General features: G+C 39.9%; 1 protein-coding gene across 2 annotated transcripts in view; it reads right to left on the bottom strand.

The window, feature by feature from the left end:
• Nucleotides 1-1,914: 1,914 nt before the first annotated feature.
• ST8SIA6 (ST8 alpha-N-acetyl-neuraminide alpha-2,8-sialyltransferase 6) overlaps nt 1,915-14,566 on the bottom strand; it is a 47,091-nt gene continuing 34,439 nt past the window's right edge. For both annotated transcript variants that reach the window (XM_026098729.2, XM_026098728.2), the window contains exon 9: nt 1,915-10,719. The gene's annotated coding sequence lies outside the window, so the exon portion shown is untranslated. The remainder of the gene's footprint in view (nt 10,720-14,566) is intronic.

The raw sequence follows: 14,566 nt of genomic DNA, 5'->3' as shown, positions 1-14,566 counted from the left end.
TCTTGGCCAATCTTGCTGCTCCCAGCAACATTCCTTCATAAATTCTCCTAAGCCCAGTGAGCAAGTGCCCTGCTAACAGGAGTGCCTTCTTACCGGCAGATGTCCTGCCGTCAGAGCATGCGATTGCTGCTTGCTGTGATCTGGAGGCACTGCGACTGACTGACTGAGAGGTGAACGCAGAGGTATAGCCATTTCTGTCCCTTTCTCCTCTTTCCCAGTCAGCTTTTTTCAGACTGCTCCCCTGCTCAGCAGGGGATCAGGAAGAGGCAATGCTTTGTCTGGGACAGCTCATAGTCTGCACACGGAACAAGCGATCCTGTCACTTGGGCTCTCTCAACCACCAGGTGGTGGTCTTCTTTCCAACTGAAGTCCAAGCAATGGCAAACAGCAGGATGCTGTTTAGCTGGAGGTGAATTTAAACAAGGAGCAAGGGCAGAAACTTGTCTAAGTCAAAAAAGCAGTTTTATAGATTCCAAGGAAATAGAAGTCTGTAGGGAAACTTGCTCAAAGACTTCAAATCGTTTTTGAGGAGACTAAGATATCTCCTGCCCTCCACACCCCAGGTTAACAGTCCATCAAGTTTTCATTCACAGTAACTGGATGTTTTCAAAGACAGGTCTACATAGCCGAGCACTGATCACTGGCACTGATCTGACACCAGTGCAGCTAATAGCATGTCCCTTGTGGCTTTCTCTTGCCAAACTAGTGTCTGATATCTCATAATTTTGTGTCAAATATTCCATGTTAAAGGACATCTCATCAGCTAAATATTCGAGCTGGCTAAGCTCATTTTGAAGTACTCTCCTTTCACTGCAGAAATGCACTTCTGCTTTAGAAATGACACAGGTTATGAGGACATATTTGCATCTGTATTACTCACATTAGCAATTCCAGCTGTTTGCATAGCAAAATAAACCCTTTGGTTTTGATCACTTATGAAACATTGACACATTATGGGAAGGAAAGAGGCCACATCCACCCCATCTTCATCTTTGGGCAGAAGGCATTTGGTGGTCTACGAGGTCAAATAAAACCTTTCACTCCTAGTCCTCTGTTCTGACTGCAGTAAAATTTGGCAATTGAGTTCAGTCCCTAGAGGGCCCTAAAGGATAATAGTCCGCACACAAAACAACTGCATGTACGTATTTGACCTGGTTTGATGAGACAGTCAGCTTCTCTTTGGAGAAGTCATGGTAAGTAGCACAGAAACTATATGGCCTTCTCTTGCCCAAAAGTAAAAGGTAAATCCACTGAGGGAAAATGTTTTCTCTGAAACTTGTCCATTCAAAATTCATCCATGTCAAGTATCTGTGTGTACATGTCATACAACCAAAACCTAAATAAAGAAAAAAACAAAAAAGCAAGCCACAAAAACATGCCTAGAGATCTACTAGACATGTCTACTACATGTACTCATGGTCAGTATTATGTGTGAAAAACTTTCACATCCAATGGTTTTCACATTTTCAGCTACTCACTGTTTTCAACGTGTTAGTTGCTTTCAGAGATTTTTTTCAAATTTCATAGCTATTTTTAAAGAAAAACTTTAACAATTTTTGTTTGATGTTTCTTTAGTTCCTTTTCTTGTTTGCTTTTCTTTAATCTGTATGCTGAAATAAGAAATAAAATTATTCCAAGTCATTAGAAATAACAAAAAAGATGGTTAACTGTGTTCCATTCCTGGAATGAAAAAGATTGCAAATGATATGAAGGCCTTATTTAAGGAATATATATTTATACATGCACCACATACAAAATACCCAGCTTGTTTTTTCCTCATACATTTTTAATGAAGTGTCCATATATATATACCAATAGTAGATAACACTGCTGCATTTTTTGCACTGGTATACCTCAAAAGGTATATTTTTAATTGTTATGTCTCAAAAATTCAAAAAGAAAAAAGCTCACAACTATGTCTAATAGTCTTTATTTCCAAACAGAAATTGCAAAAATATTCTATTACAGAACAGGTAACAAGTGCAGAATTCTAAGTATGCCTTATAACAGTGAAACCATTGCCTCCTTGACAAAAAATCATTAGGCACTTAAAAACGTGAAAACAAAGTATAAATTAAATCAGCTAACAGATGACTCAACGACACAACGTTATATTCATTTTCTATAATAAAAGCACACACACTGTTGAGGGGCATCCTATGCCTCCTCCTAAATCCTGCAAAAAGACACTTCTGTGCTACACTGCACACATCCTAATCATGTGAGAACAGAGAATATCAGGTCTATATCTGAAAACATAAACAGGTTCAGTGCTGAGAGAATTTAAGAGAACCTTTTTGTAACAGTTGCAGAGCCTACGCTAGCAGCTTCACACAGAGGTCGGTGCGGGTGGAATACAACTCTACCAGTTCCAAGGATGATTAAGCTCCACCTGGACATTTGTATCAAAAAGAACAGAACAGAAATGAATGCAAACAATACAGATTTTAAGAGACAATGAAACCTCTGGACAAAACTTTGTGAAATCACATTCTGACACATGGAACAATCTTTGAAAAGAAAAAGCTTGCACTTTGGAAATGCCATGTCCGGAACCTCTCTATTTACCTATCTCCTTACTTGTGTTTCATGAGCTAATACAGAAGCAGAGGTGGCCTCTCTGAACTGCCTTAGGGAGGTAAATCTAAGACGGAAGTGTTCAAATGCCTAGTGAAAACTTCCTTCTAGAAATCGGTAAGATACCTTTAAAAATTAGACTTTGGGTTGTATCATTGTTTTTTTAGGTGACATTATGTAACTTCCCTTTCAGCTTACCCTGGCAGAATAAAATATAATGAATATTTTAAAATAATTTTAATTAGATGCTTGATGAAAGGAACATTAAGAATCTTAATACAAAGGCTACCTAAGAAGCTACTATATAAAATGTGCATATAAAGTGTGCATAAATTTCAGATTTTGTACTCCAATTTCACAAGCTTTTGAAAATGGTTCTGTAACATAAGAATTAACAGAAAATATAGTAAGAAGTAGAAAGAGGCATTTTTAGAGAATCAACTCACAGCTTAGCCAAGAGCTGAGAAACCTAGCAGGCTGTTGAACTACAGACTTGCTGTAAAGAATCTCTCTTGTCAGAGACTAAAGTGAACAGTGAAGAATTTAAAACTAGTAATCTTGTCTCAGAAGAGAATATCCTGTCACAATCATTAGCATTATTCATTCTGATATCCTCTTGCCAGGATACCAGGAATTAATGGTGGGATCATTAAATACTTCCATCACTCAGTTTTCTGAGTTTTCTCCCTCACTGGAGAAAAAATGGATGAAAAAAGAAAAGACGAAACGATGCTATGGTGCGCCAAAAACACTTATGTGGCATACTGTAATGCCAAAGCTACACCAGAACTTAACACAAAGGACAGGTTTGACTGTTTATTTGATAGCAAGGGGAGGATACTATTCCTTCTGGTATTTAACCTCATGCGTAAAAAGCAGTTCTCGCAGTTCTGGTACTTGCAATAAAGAAGCACAGCTGGACTGTGTTCATCCTTAAAGTCAGAATTTGCCATCGCCTGCCACTGAAAGGCAGTTTCTGCTCACACACATGATGTCAGCTTCGTAAATTATCATGCATCACAGTAGTAAGTTCAGTTAATGTGTGAACACATTAACTGACACTAGTCAATAGCAAATGCAAGCTGATGCAATCTTTTGGGTTGAACTCTTGCCATATTACTTGAATTTGCTACACACTAAGAGCATACTGACAGATTGCTACCCTAACTCAGCTGATGTATGGTAACCTGGTAACTCATAGTAACTTCAGCTGTGTGTCTGAATTCATAGAATAGGAAGGAATTCTGAAACGTTACTTTATGAAAGGAGATCACTAAATACAGTATTAGTTCCTTTGTTCAATGGCATGCTGCAGATCTTTTCATACTCTACCTGAGCATTACTATAATTTAGAGCCAATTAGAAAATACTTAATATGTATCTCATTAAATCTGGAACAAAGCTTAATAAATATAAATTTCCTGACTTATTGTGCTCTGTAGCTGAAAGACTCGCAGGATTTGTCCATAATATCCTGAGAGGAGATCAGTAGCCTTTGAAACTCAGATGTCCAGAAGTTCGCAGAAGGATGACTGTCCTACCTAGAATGAAAGAATTTGAAATCAAGAGAGCCAGGTTTTATATGGTAAATATATATCCCTTTCTTGACATTCTTCGCTAGCAGCTCTGTAGATGAAAGAGACCAGCTGAAGTTGAAGTACTGGAAGATGAAGGATTACTGGCTGTGAATATTGCAAGCTAAGATATTTAACTAACAAACTCGCGTGTAAGAACTCTACTGCTTCAGAATATTACAGTATTCAACAAGGGGTATCAAATGTTTGAAATAAAGCTGTTTCCAAATAAAGCACTCTACAGAATACTTCTTATGCTTATTCTTACACACACTTGTGAACACAAGTGGACATATACTTTACAGACCTGAGAAGTCCCTGGAGGCACTACTGAACAGGCATCAAGGTTCTTACTCCACACGCTCTTCACATCAGAACAAGTGATAGAACAGAGGAAGATCTCCACGTCAAATATGTTTTTTAAACCTAGATTGCCATATCAGGCCATAGTTCCATCAAGGGTTCTTGAAGAGTCAAGGTTTGAGTGATTAATTAACCCAGACCAATCAACAGATCCAAATATCTGCATCAGATAAAATCAAATAACATGTAACAACGGTCATTTTTTCCTATTAGTTTGGGGAGCCCACAGAAGGCACTAGGTCACCTAGATCATTTAGTTTCTTCTCCTGACTCACACAAGATAGAGAACATAATCTTGAATAAAGTATGGCAACACATCAGAAATATCACTAGTCCATAATGGAGAGAGAATCAAAATGAGATTAACTGGTCTCAAAACTGCCAGAGCTTCTGCAGCTCTGTTCTCTGCAGATTTTGTTTGAGATTCTGCGATTAGCAGAGACTGAAAGCACAGGCATGCTGAATAACTTCAAGTTTATGCAAGTTTACTATCAGTAAACAAGAAAGAATATTTCTAGTCAAAGCTTTTATTTATGGTTGTCATTTCTGAACCTGATGATGGCGGACATTTTGTTCAAATGACTCTAAGGGAAAAGAGAGAAAGAGGAGGAATAATCAAATAGTGCAGGCACCTAGTATGCTTAAGCACCTTCTGTCACTACTGGTGAGAGATGGGCTCCTGCACATCAGCACAAAAACAGCTGCCATGCTGAGAACCACCCTCACGGGAGCCTGTGTCTCCCCGCTGCCCGTGGAGGCCCCAGTGACATTACCTTCCTGGCAGGAGTGAGACTTCAGGGGACGGTTGAGCCTGCCCAACAGCAGCAAGGGTGGTCCTGCTGTGTCCCCACACTCCCATGGCCTCACTCTCTCCTCTGCTCTGACTCTGAAATTCCCTGGGCTCTGTTCGCACAGGCCAACGCTCTCGTTTTGGAGCCGTGTTAGTTTGCTGCTGTGTGCGCCAGCGTGCCGAAACGGCTCAGGGTACAACTGGGCAAGGGCCAGAGAAGGCACAAAGGCAGGCGGGGAGAGCAAGAATGGTGCCACACTGCACAACCAGCCCTTACAGCTTAACTCGCTGTGAAGCTGCAGCCCAAATTAAGCATCTCAGACAATGTGAGTATCCCACCATGCTGCCGTCCTTGAGACTGTAAATGAAGCAATTTTAAGTGTGCTCTGCTATGCTGCAAGTGTAGTGGTGTTTGATTCACAGCCATACAAACTCACTAACAGACACTAAACAGAACTACATAATGCCTCACACTGGGAGCAGAAGTAGCCAGCTCTAGACAGCAGTGGGTCCTAAAGGAAAATGCAACATTAAAGATTCAGAGGAGAAAAAGGAATAAAAGCAGACAAGAAGGCTTTAATCTAACAGTGCTTTGAACCAGTCATCTGCAAGGACACTGTCAGCCTCTGCAAAGGTACAGTGGAACTATTAGCACATTGTCAGTGTTTCTATCTTTAGAAAACTATTTAATCTCAGCATTCACTCCACAGTGCATGACAGCACTGGATGGAGGCCCACAAACCCTAGAAATGATTATTCTTCATATTAAGTAAGGGGAACTCAAAAGCTCTTCCTATCCTTTGGTCAGGAATACTTAATCAAAAATGCACTTGGCTTGGTCTTGCGAAAGCATTACAAACATTTCAAAGCCCTGGTACAAAATTCATTTATTCATCATTAACCTGACAGAGATGTAAAATAAACCAGAAATAATTTATTCAGCTATCAGAGAAAATATGCCTTACCACAGTGACTGTAATTCAGCAAGTCTTGATCAAGCTAACTGTAACCTGTCACACAGAAACGCTGCTATTAGCATGCCCAGCCCAGCACAAATTAACAAGAACGAGTCACCAAGCACACAGCAGCAGTAATTATAATAAAACTAAGCACAAGATCTGCACTCCTACGAAATGAAGCGAATGCAACTGACATCACATATCTCCATGGCTGGAGCAAGAACTGAGAAAGCTACATTAAAAACAGGTTCTTAATCCAAAGTCTAAGAGAGCATATTTTTATACTATGAGGAATTAAGACTATTTGTAGGAAAGGGTAGGAAAGGTTAACAATTTATGCCCGCATTTCTTGTCAGTCCTGTGCTCCACATAAATCACAGAGAGCTTTAAGAGCATAAAGGATCAGGTCCTCTGGTCAATGGCAAGTTTAAATTTCTCTGAAACACAGCATTAAAAAGTCAGAGTGTCTGTTCATGTCACAGAGCTTTCCATTTGCTCTCATTTGTGACTGACATATCAAACTCCTTTAGTTAAGGTCCCTTATTATCAAGGAAACTAGAATACATTTCTTCTTTTCAGCTAAACCTCTCTAAAACATAGTCTAATAAACTTTCTTGCTACTAATAGATGAGTGTTATAAGTAACACAGCTGCACAGAAATAGTCCAGACATGCAGTAGCTTCAGCCTTTCATGGTGTGACACAGTGCACTCTATACATTTACTCACTAAGATAATGGAATATGGTGCTAATTATCAATCCCCTTTGCAAAAAGTTGCTATCCACTGCAAGTGAATTTCATTTTCTCCTCTCCACATCTGCTCCTTACACAAGATCAAGTTCTGCCACTGTACTCATGCCGAGTAGTTCATCAAATTTAATCTGAGCAATGATCATTGCATCACCTCCAAGTACATGCAAAGCACTTGTGACTGTTCTAAATACAATGCAAGATCTTCTCAGCCTCTAAAATATCTATGAATTTATTGGAGACAAATATTTGGAGAGGCAAATTAATTGGAGGCAAACCATGTAGCTAGTCCAAAGGCAACAGTCTGCATGGCATGCGTTTGTGTAGTATGTGGTATCTTGGCTATATGGCTGAGTGATCTTGTCACATTAAGCACCATTTCTACTGCTACGTAAAGCACAGGAAGAGTCTAGGGCTCTTAAAAGATTGGTCTGGTGTCTACTTTAACTGTCCAGTTGCAGTTATAATACCTGTACTACTAACCCAAAATGAAGCTGTGCCCGGTGCTTCTTACACCTTTTATGAATACTGTATGCTGTGCAGTGTCAGGTATCTATGCTGTGCAGTGACGGGTATCAATCAGAAAATCTCAAGGAAAATGGAGCTCTTAACTGAACACAAAGTCTACACTAATAAATTAAATGTGACAAAAAGTATTCTCAGGGACTGAGGCCAGCTGGTTCATCTATGTTAGTAAACCCCTCCTTGCCTCCAAAACAGAATGGTAGTTTTGACTCCAGAAATGCTTAATGGGAATGGTGCCTGCGCAGGTTAATTCCTGAACTCTGCTGCACATTGTCTGGGGGGGCTAGTAGGCATGGGTCCAACGCCTGCCAGGAACCTCCTGACAGTTTAACAACCTGGACAAGCATATGCCAGTGCCTAGGCACACTGTCGGGCACCGTTTAACTGAGTGCTGCAGAGACAGTCCAAGTCTCTGGGACATACCTCCAAGGGACAACACAAAAGCAGTTCAGATTTTGCTGAGTCAGCTGTAGGAAGGAATTAAAAAGGCAACTGGAAATTTCCTGGAAGGACTAATTCACCTTGTAGTGGGAAAATCCATCAGCCTTTACTCCTCAGACTGTTCGCATATAAATAAAATGAAAATCATGTGGCATTAATATCTCTCTGGCTGAGCTTGAGAAAGTAGAGCTAGCCAGGACAGAACAAAATAAATGGCTGGGGGAGGGAATGAAAATTATTTATGGAGACCTTTATGTCACAAGCCCACTGAGGTAATGTGCCATGAGCTGAAGAAAACACAGTGAGAAGGAAGAAATGCTACACAGTCGCAATTATCTCATTGCACTATATTAGTCTAAAGCTGGAGTAAGTTATAGTCCCTGCCTGAACCCAGTTGTGTCTTTGTCTGGATCAAGCAGGAGGTGCTTCTCCTCAGCCCAGGAGCCTGTGTTTGCATCACCCAAAGGACAAGTATATCACTTCACGCAGCTTCCAGCTACAAACACTCAGGGACAGCCTACATTAGTGACTTATTGTGCAGCAGGGGCTCTTTTTGGTGCCAATTTGATGTATAATTGGGGTGTGGCAGTAGGCACTCCCGTGCACAACGTCCTTTCCCTCCTGGTGGAACCAGGGCTGACATCATGCTGCAGGCCATCCTCCTCACCACTCCCCGGGCAACGTGGGTGCAAGGCCTTCCAGCAGCCTGTCCTGCATGTGAGTGCTGCCCCAGGCCTGGGCCAGAAACTGGCACGAAGTTCACTGCTGGTGAAGACAAAACATGGACGCATGGTGCTGGAACCGTAATAGATCATGGCAAATCAAACCCTTGCGCTCGCCTCTCTCAGTCACCAGCTGGTAAGGCAGACATACCCCTGGACTCCATGACAAGGTCTTTGTTTCTGTTAAAAGCCCTACCGATACTCAGAGGCCCACGTTCTCTTAGTGGTAGCATCCATTCATCCAAAGCATCACATATTTCTTTTTAAACCTTATTTTGCAACAAATTGACTTTATTGCTAATATATACAGCCAGGATTTATGGACTGTTTTCCTTGGGTAGGAGTAGTATTGGATTCTGATATCATTATCTTGGAAATGGATCAAAATGCTGAATGTGTCTCAAGTAACACACCCAGAACCATAACGACTGATTCTAATATTTTTAGGATTATTTATATAACTATAAAACTGCTACAAGATAAGCTTTCAAATATTACAGCAATATAGAAATGCTCTTATACAGTATCAGTTTAAAAATCTATTTTATAAGGTCCAATTCATTTCATTAGGATTTTTTTTCAACAAGCTATCCTCAATGATGGGAATATCGAATGCTCTTTAAACTTCAGTTGTGTGGGGATTTAGTGCTACAGTGGTAAAATGACTTTTAGTAAACAAAATACCTGATATTTTATTTGATTATACAAGAAGGATAAGAAGAACACTATCTTTGAACTGATCGTTCAACACTCTCAAAAAAGACACTGAAATTCCTCCTATAACAGAAACTGGTTATTATTATTGGGGGGGGGGGGGGCTCTGCAGTAAAACATATGTGCAATAATATACAAGCAGCCATAGCTAAAGGAACAACTGCTTGTCCTGCCTCCCATAAACGCTAATGTGATTATTTCCACTGAGGCTGATATTTCATTGTCTCTTGTTGCAGTATGTTGCTCCACAGGTATTCCAGGACAACATGTAAACTTTAGGCACTAGAATTGCATGGGGTTTAAGTGACCATAGGTTCTTTTATCATACGTCCTGGTATAGGAGAAGACGTTGGAGCTGATTATAAGAGGAACTCTCTTCTAATAATACTTAATGCAGTTTTCTTATCTGTAGTCACATATTCAGAAGTGTCATATCAGGTGAGAAATAGAAAAAATGATAGGGACGACATAGTTCATTTATCTAGTGCCTGGTCCAGCTTATATGCAGGCTCAGATGTGGATCTGGGATGGGAGGGATGTGTGCAAAGTCCTAGCTTATTGTTCTCATTCGGAGCTCAACTGGACCTTAGACAGGAACACAAGCAGTAAGAGGGGTTTAAAAATAAACCCTGGTCCTTCAAACACTTGTTCACAAAATTAACATAATTCACATGAGTGATCCCATTAAATCCACAGCATTATTTATTGGCCATAAACTTAAAGCACATGAACTATTTCACTATCACTAACCTGGGGGATTTTTTCATCTATGCACCCTGAGACAAACTAAAAATGATTTAGCTCTGAATTAATTACTCCCCTATAGCTCTTTTCATCACCTTTCTCATGCAGGCAAACCTTAGTATTTATATGATCAAATTCTTAATTGAAAATGTTCACTGCCAGCTTATACAGCTACCACGTAAGTGACTATTGCCTGTATTACATGATATTAACAAAAATAGAGATCTTGTGTCAAAATATTGTAATGATTATAATTTAAGAAGCAAAACATGATGAATGTCACATATTGCCACCATCCTGAGATTGTGCTTTGCTACAATTAAACCAATAGTCAGGAGTTTCAAAATTTCCCAAATATATGTTATTTTGCATTAAAAAATTGATCAGTCAAAATTCAGAAATGTAGCAATCACTATGTCAAAAATCATTTCCTTTTCTTCCCACATGTAAAATTTTCCTCTGTCGTAATAATGCAGTTTAATGCTTACAAAATCACATCAGATCAAATCCAACACCAAACTGCTGAGATAAACAGAAATTCTCTCCTTAGGATCATCACCCTGAAATTAAAACAATAAAACATGTTACTGATATTTCTTGCATAATAGGAAAACTGCTTGTTATATTCGAAATAAAACAATAGCTTAGTCCTCTGTGTATACATTTCACTTCATCTGCTTTTTCAGCCTTATTTCAGACTGCAGTCTGTCTGTGACACTTACACAGTATCATAGGCACACAAAATTCTCCAGGGTGGGCAGGATTGACAGTGACTGATCTAGCTCGAGCATCTGTTCTTTGTAAGGGAGGACTTCTTCATTTGAATACCCCAGAGCTGCTCATACCTACCCCACCTGCACCATCCTCTTCAGTTTTCCTAAGCTAAGCAAGGCTGGGTCTAACCAGCATCTGGATAGGACGCATCCACTGCAGACCTGAATATAAATATATTTTATATTAGATTATCATAATCACATTTTAAAACATCTAGGGAGTGAAATGCTTCTATTTCTTCAGTGGGCTAACTCCTTCTTGGAAAAAAAAATAAAAAACAACCCCCCAGAACTGTAAATATTTTTCATTTGATTTAAAATTTAATACCCACTTTTCTATTCTGGGTGTTTTTAGCTAAACAGAAGCAACTTATCTCCACTTGTTTTGCCTCTGACATTATTCTTAACACCTAAACTTAGTTCAGTGGCTGAACACATGAGCAAAGAGAAGTGTTTGCTTAAGAGCTATACTGCACGTGTACTAAAGCAGAAGACCTTTCTTTCAACCTTGGATACATCTAATAACTTCAGGCTGGATAATATTGGTCCAAGTCAAGAATAGGCTGAAATTTGGCTGTTGGACAGGAATCCAGAATGTCCTTTTTTTCAAAATGTTGTATCATTTTTCTCAAGGTAATTAAAGGTAAATTGTGGGACAGCACATATTGCTCCAGCTACAGTGCGACACCACACGCATAAGAGAATTCTGGGGGAATTTAAGCTCCTGTAGGTATCCTACAGCTATAAATAACTTCTTTGCTTTGCAAGCATTTTTCAATACAAAAAATGAGCATACACTGTCAGAGTTTGGAACGACACGATTCTCTCTGACAATAATTCCTGAGTAAGTAAGTAGGCAGCCACCTGCTCCACACAGTGTCCCCCTGCTAGCTTCACCTTGGCTGGAGGGCTGCACTGCTACTTTTCTGTCAGACATAGATGCCTTTTATCCATGTGGTTGGAGTTTAAAAGCTCAGACTCAATTTTTACTCTCTAGGTAACGTACACGCACACTCAGGCTAAGGTTCAGCAATTCCTACTCACTAACCATTAGCATACCTCTTCTCAACCTCTCCGTCTTCAGCGCTTGCTCTGATGACCGAGCAATATTCTCTGCCTCTGCCTTAGAGAGTCTCAGTTTCACTTCTGTCTGCTCCCTCCTCTGAGCAGCTGCTTAGGGCTGCTGTGCTGGATGTCAGAGCAATGCATCCTCATCCTCCCTGCTGTCTCTTTCTAGCAGGCATAAAACCTGATACTTTCTTGGCAGACGATATTTGCATTTCAGCCAGGCTTCTGGGCAATCAGATTTTTGCCAGTCTGATTAATTTATCTTCTGACAATTTTTCTAATCATTTTTTTCTATTTTTAAATACAAATCAGGCCATTTCCCCTCCTTGAGCCTATGTTCACTTTAAGCTAATGACATGACTTTCAGGCTTATCAGGTTAAACCAATGAACAAACAAGACTTCCTTCAGCTGCAGGGCCATCATAGGAATGATTCTGTAATTTCATACAAAATAATATAGATCATTATTACATTTCAAGATTTTGCTGATGTCTCGTTTTCTCACTTACACTCTGTGATAGGTAAGCATCTACTCTGGGAGACGTGTGTCTCTGTTGAGCACAATCATAACTGTGCATGAGTGGATATTAAGGCAGTTGGAGTTTCCCACATTGTGCAGAACCAGTTCTGCGGGACTGCCACTTCTGACAATGCCCTCTCTCCAATGAGCAAAGGTCACCTCTTTGATGGCATGGATGGAGTTGAGGAGCAACACTGCCAGAAAGATTCATTAGGAGGCAGGGATGCTCTCCCTGTGGTGTTCCAGTGCCTGCTACCTGCCTGCAGCAGATCAGCTTCACTCACGTCTTTCTTGCAGCAGCAAACTTTTGGGGGCCAGTGATGTGTGAAGGAAGGTTTGCCTGAGACCTTTGTGGGCACCCGGTGGTATAAGGAACCTTCCTCAACTACCCATCTAACAGGGGAGAGGGGAGCAGGGAGAAAAATAGAAATGAGAACTTAAAAAGAAAAATGAGACTGTTCAATTTTTAGAAAAGGCCATCTTTGCTGAAATATATCTATTATAGAATTTCAATTATCTTTAATAGTTAATAATAGTAGCAGAATGGTAGCTCACACTGAAAGCATTTCATTTCTTTGTTTTTGAAGGGCTAACTTTTTTCTTAAATATAAGTGATTAACATAGTGGGGAAAAAAAGTGTTACGGCAGCACAAATTATCTTTCTACTTGTTTTTTTTCTTTACAGCTTATTTTGCAAATTTGGCCACAGAAGTGATTTTCAGTCTGCCAAGCATGGACAGCATTTAATTAACCCATACAGATGCTTAAACATTTTTGTGGCTTCTATCTGCTTCTTTCTGGATGAAAAATTCATAAAGGGTTGTCTTTCATTTTCTTAGCCAGTGTAGTTACTACAATTAAAATTACATGGTACAACTCCAGGGATTAATATTATAGGGAGAATAAATACAAGGGAAACTGCGGGATGCAAACAGCTTAGCAGCTAAATGTACTAGCAAGAAATACATTATGTATTTCTTAACCTTTCCAATGTGCTACAACCTTTTACAGGCAAAAAAAGCATAAGTTAGCCATATGAAACTGTATACACATACACTTCCTTCTGTGTAATCTCCTGCCATAGACTAGGGGAATGGATTCACTCAAATTGCCTCTAAGTCCCTTCCTGTCTTGCTTTCTATTATTCTAATAATACTTGTAAGCAGTTTCCCTTTCTATTTCTTGAAAAAAAATGAAACTGAATAAAATTGTGCTTTCTTGACATTAGCAATCTGATAGTTTATAAATCTGCAGTTGCTGATTATGAATCAAATATGAAATGTATCTTTGACAGCATGTTTCTAAATACCATCAAAGGCTATTTTCAAATTCACTTCATAACCTAAGCAGAAGAAAAACCCTTCTTAGCTTTTGAACTTAAAGTTTCGGGCTTGATGCTATTTTTATGTGTTTAACTTGAGAAATACAGAATTACATCAGTCCAATTGAAGCATTAAACAATCCACTTCTTGTTACACTAACTTGCACCCCCTGGAAACACAGAGCTCTGGAAGGCAAATCTGAAGAAGTATTCTGAACTGGGAAATTTCTGAGTTGTCTTAGAAGATGAGTAACTACCCATACAAACAGGTCTTATTTTTCCAACAAGGCAAGTCAAGCTGGAAAATATGCAAACCAACCCTTTCAAAGTCGTCTTTGATTTGTACCCTGTGAGTTGGCTCAAGTTCAGGGGCCAGACTGTGCTACATTTCTTTGAGGCGATACACACAAGGTAGAGCTACAAAGGGGATGGGAGAGTGTGAAGGAGGAGGGAGAGGGAATGACACTTCATCCTATATTTGCCCAGATTCTGGGCCGCCTCAGGGTAAAGTCCACAGCAAAATCTGCTGCAGTGTATGGCAGCTTCTTCACTGCCGTCTGCAAGCCGCTGTGCAGTCCCAAGCTGCAAGAGCACACTGTTCTAACCTTATCCTTCGCTAACGAGAGGGAACAAGGCTGCATATACATGTTACTCCTTCATGGGGCAATCTGAATGCTTACTTTGGCCTCTGTATCACCTGGAAAGGCTACAGCTGTGCCAGGATT

This window comes from Dromaius novaehollandiae, chromosome 2 (genome assembly GCF_036370855.1).
Source record: "Dromaius novaehollandiae isolate bDroNov1 chromosome 2, bDroNov1.hap1, whole genome shotgun sequence".
Taxonomy (NCBI): Eukaryota; Metazoa; Chordata; class Aves; order Casuariiformes; family Dromaiidae; genus Dromaius; species Dromaius novaehollandiae.
This window is presented reverse-complemented; position numbering and strand designations above follow the sequence as displayed.